Source organism: Dama dama, chromosome X, assembly GCF_033118175.1.
Source record: "Dama dama isolate Ldn47 chromosome X, ASM3311817v1, whole genome shotgun sequence".
Taxonomy (NCBI): Eukaryota; Metazoa; Chordata; class Mammalia; order Artiodactyla; family Cervidae; genus Dama; species Dama dama.
This window is the reverse complement of record NC_083714.1, coordinates 43991653-43996561: the sequence shown is the minus strand read 5'-3', so window position 1 is coordinate 43996561 and position 4909 is coordinate 43991653. Positions and strand designations below refer to the sequence as shown.

Genomic DNA, 4909 nt, shown 5'->3' with positions numbered 1-4909 from the left:
AGTTTTCAGAAATGCAAAACAAAAGGTGTAGCTTTTAATATCTACTACACTAGAAAAAGAACTCTGTGTAGCAATTCTTAATCAGAATGAGAATAATGTTCTTGCCCTTCATCCCTGCAGCTTTTAATATCTGTACACTATATTTAATCATCTGGGCCCCTTAATTTACTGACATTTAAATGATCTCAAATTAGATTTCCTGGAGCACTGTTCCAAATAAGTAACTTTTTAAGATAATGCAAGGTCTTATTAGTCGCAAATCATGCCTCTGGTTGCCACTTGCAGCTTCTATACCTTCTTGAAAAATTACCTTATTTAAAGGATTTTTTTTCCAATGTGGTCAGAATCTATATAATGATTTAACTATCTGAGTTTTTACATTTTAGCCAGAATAATATCAAAATTGTGCAACATAATAGAAAAGAAGCTTCTATCTCATACTTAGTGCAAAACAAGTTTGAACACTTGAAATTACAATTAAATATGTGATAATATTTTTATATTTATGGCATATTATTTTCACATATATCATTACATTTAGTCTTCAAAATATCCTTATGAGGCTAATAGACATGCTATTGTTTTTTATTGAAATATAGTTTATTTACTATGTTGTATTAGTTTTTAGTATACAACAAAGTGATTCAGTTACATATTCTTTTTAATATTCTTTTCCATTATGGTTTTTCATATTCTTTTCCATTATGTTTTCTTGCATAATATTGAACATCGTTCCCTGTGCTATACACTAGAACCCTATTTTTATCCATTTTATGTATTAAAGCTTGCATCTGCAAATCCCAATTCATCCCTCCCCCATCCACCTCCCCCTTGGCAACCACCAGTTTGTTCTGTATGTACTTAATTCTGTTTCTGTTTCATAGATGGGTTCATTTGTGTCATTTTTCAGATTGTACATATAAGCGATATTATATAATATTTCTCCTTCTCTGTCTGACTTCACATAGTAAGATAGTCTATAGGTTCATCTGTGTTGTTGCAATGGCATTGTTTCATTCTCTTTTATGGCTGAGTAATTTCCATCATATGTATGTACCACATCTTCTTGATCCATTCATCTGTCGATGGACCCTGAGGTTGCTTCCATGTCTTAGCTATTGTAAACAGTGCTACAATGCATGTATCCTGTCAAACATGCTACGGTGCATGTATCCTGTCAAACCATGCTTTTATTTCCAGATGTATGCCTAGGAGTGGAATTGCTAGACCATAAGGCAATAGAGTTGCTATTAATTTTTTTTTAGTTATTATTATTAATTTCAGTTTATGGATGAGAAAATGGGTTTCAGGGAAGTCATGTGATTTAACCCAAAGCACATCATTACCACTGTAAGCATTAGTGGTTTAGTGGTAGAATTCTTGCCTGCCATGCAGGAGGCCTGGGTTTGATTCCCGGCCAATGCAAGAACACTCATGTTTAGGGCTTCCCTGATGGCTGAGACTGTAAAGAATCTGCCTGCCATACAGGGGATCCAGGTTCAATCCCTGGGTTGGGAAGATCTCCTGGAGAAGGGAATGGCTACCCACTCCAGTATTCTTGCCTGAAGAATCCCATGGACAGAGGAGCCTGGCAGGCTACAGTCCATGGAGTCGCAGAGTCAGACACGACTAAGCAAGTACTACACCATTACAGCACAAAGCCAAATCTTCTAAGACTACAAAGCACGTTCATTTGACTGTTTTGCAGTTTGTCAAACTTCTTGGGCTGTCAAAATTAAGACATATATCCCTAAGGTGTAACTACCCATTTTTCTCCACCAATTCAAGATACAACTGACCATGTACTGACAAAGCGTGGCTATTCCAACTCCCTACAGATGCCTTTCAGACATGGCAGGATCATGTGATACAGGTGGCACCTACTTTGCATACACACAAAGCCAGGCCAAACTAGACTCCCTATTGGAAAAGGATGGCAGAGTACAAGTCCCCTGTTAGTCACATGCTAAGCCTACAGTCTTATCCCTATTCCTACAAATACAGCACACACTAGCCCTGACCTTCGCAGAGGAGGGCCTATTGTGGTGCTGGTGCCTCTCCCCTGAGTACATACAGTTTAGAATAGGATGGAACCTATGGCTGAAGTCAAGGATATGCATATATTAGGGAAAGACAATAGACATGGGGGAAAGAGGTGAGGCAAGCATGTAATACCTCCATGTAAGTGTGGAGCTTTGAGTTTGAAAATTTTGACATCCAAGTAAGAATCATTAAAACAGTTCTGTTTTCCTATACAAAGCAAACAGCAGGCATTTATAGAGCAACTATGAAGGGCCTGGCACTGAGTTTAACACTGCAGGGAATACAAAAATGAATGAGACATGGACCATGCCCTTGAAAAACTCACGCTGCAGAGAGGGAAGTAGATACATAAACAATTATAGAACAGCATGATATCTGGTCTAATAGCCCTAGAATAGCCGTTATCACTACTATTTTTAGTAAGGAATTAGTGGGGCTATGTTGTAGATACACCATCAACATCACCAATGCATAACCATGAGTGTTCTATCTTGTGTCCACCATTGGTGTCCTAAATTACCCCTAGATGAACCACTCCTAGACTCTTGAAGTGTTTTGTTTCAATATAGGACTACATTGTTTTACAAAGCAAATTATAATATTAATTTTTAAATCTCCACTGTGTATACAAAGTTTCATAAGAGACTTCAACAAAGATGCTCTTATATTAGCCAGATATAGAAACTTACAAAACATTAACCACAGGTGAAATGAATAGCTTTTGACAAAGAAATAACAAGAGGAATATGTTTGTTTCTAACAAAAATGTGACAGTATTATGTCAAACCACCCCCCCTCCACCCCAGTCTCTTGGAGATTTCAAAAAGCAGCTAAGGTGTCAGAGTATGCCATTACCTCTTACTTTTTCTGTCTTTAAGAAATGAATACAGTGTTTCAATCATATTCTTCCCCCTGGGGCAGGAGAGCTAATGTATTATTTATTTTAAAGGGAATTAAAATTAAGATGCTAACACATCCATAATTTCATCTAATTTTTCACCAATGAAAATAAAAAATAAAATTTGCAGAAAATGAAACGTGTAGGTCTCAACCACTTAATTCCCTCAATTCTGATATTAAACTTTTGAATAAGACATCCCTTTGGAAAGCTAGCTCGAAATAACAGATGTTTTGCACCATTCCTAAAATCACAATCTTCATCAAAAACCCATGTCTTGAACCTTCTGAAAGATAATTGTTACTGGGTATTTCAACAGAGAAATTTGGAAGGAGTGGGATACACTGAACTCACCTGTAGGGTAGTTGCACACAAATCTTAGTAAACAATTTTACCACAAACTCACTAGGTAGATGTAAGGGGCACTGCTTACAAATTCACCTACATGGCTTTTTTTGATATGATATGTAATAATAGTAAAATATACATGAGCCTTATTTCTAAGCCCTCAATATGAAGAAAAACTCACTGAAGAAATCGTCTATTCCTTCCCACACAATTCTAGAGCCCTAGGCTTCCCTAAGGCGCTAGTGGTAAAGAATCCACCTAATAATGCAGGAGATGTGGGAGACACAGGTTGATCCCTGGGTCAGGAAGATCCCCTGGAGGAGGACATGGCAACCCACTCCAATATTCTAGCCTGGAAAATCACATGGACAGAGGACCCTGGTGGGCTATAGTCCGGAGGGTCACAAAGAGTTGGACACGACTGAGCATCTGAGTGCAACCTACAAACTTCCCAAGGCCACACAGCTGTCCAATAGCTTGCAGCATGGTTGTGAAAGCTGCTTCAAAGCTTGCTCTAAGGGTCATAGCATTGAAGCAATCCATCTCCTACACAACTATACATACGCCTGGCTTGAATAGGCAATCCAAGGGCATATGAAAGAATGATCCACTCCTTCCCAAGGTTTCAGTTGAATACAGTTGATAGCTAGCTCTGCAAACCTCCTTTGAGGAATCATGTCCACAGCATGGCATCAGGCCACCTCTACCCCCACCCACATGTACTGTGGTCCCCTCTTCTTCGTGGAGAACATGTTCCAAGATCCCTAGAGGATGCCTGAAACAGAGGACAGTGCCAAATCTTATATATACTATGTTTTTCCTATGCATACACACCTTGATAAAGTTTAATGTCTAAATTAAAGTAAGAGATTAATGGCAATAACTAACAATAGAATGATTGCAAGAATTTACTGTAATAAAAATTATGTGAACGTGGTCTCCATCAAAATACCTTATTGTATACATTTAATGCCTTTTCCATCTTAAGCACTTATCACACAGTGTGGCCATAATTTTGCAGTTTGAGATGTGACAGCAAAACTAGCACAAATTTCTTCTTCCTTCTTCACAAAAGCCTCAGCATACAATGTTTTCTCTTCTGTATTCGGTTGAAAACTTAGACCTTTTCACTTAAAGGAAGCACTTTACAGCTTCTTTTTGGCACAATTGAACTGCAAATATCACTACTCTTGTGCTTTGAGGCCATTATTAAGTATAAAGTAAGGATTACTCGGATGCAAGCACTGCAGTACTGCCTCTGTCTGATAACCAAGGCAGCTACTAGGTGACTAATGGGTGGGTTCCTCTGGACAAAGGAATAATGCATGTCCTGAGAGGGATGGAGCTGATGTCATGAGATTTCATTGTGCTACTTAGAAGGGTGCACAACTTAAAATTTGTGCATTGTGTATCCTGGAATTTACGGTTTAATATTTTCAGACCATGTTGGACCTCAGGTAACTGAAACCTCAGAAAACAAAGCCATGGATAAGGAGGACTCCTCTAGGGCATTCTTAACATTTATCCACAGTCTCTGTTCCAATCTGCTTGACAACCTACCTTTTATTCAGTGTCCTAAGTGGTCCTTTTCATCCCAGCTTTGACCTTTGTTATTAATTA

At 38.3% G+C, this 4909-nt stretch overlaps 1 non-coding gene across 1 annotated transcript; it reads left to right on the top strand.

The window, feature by feature from the left end:
• The first annotated feature begins 1354 nt into the window (after positions 1-1354).
• Positions 1355-1425, top strand: TRNAG-GCC (transfer RNA glycine (anticodon GCC)). The gene has a single exon. It is a non-coding gene; the product is annotated as a tRNA-Gly (tRNA).
• The last annotated feature ends 3484 nt before the right edge of the window (positions 1426-4909 follow it).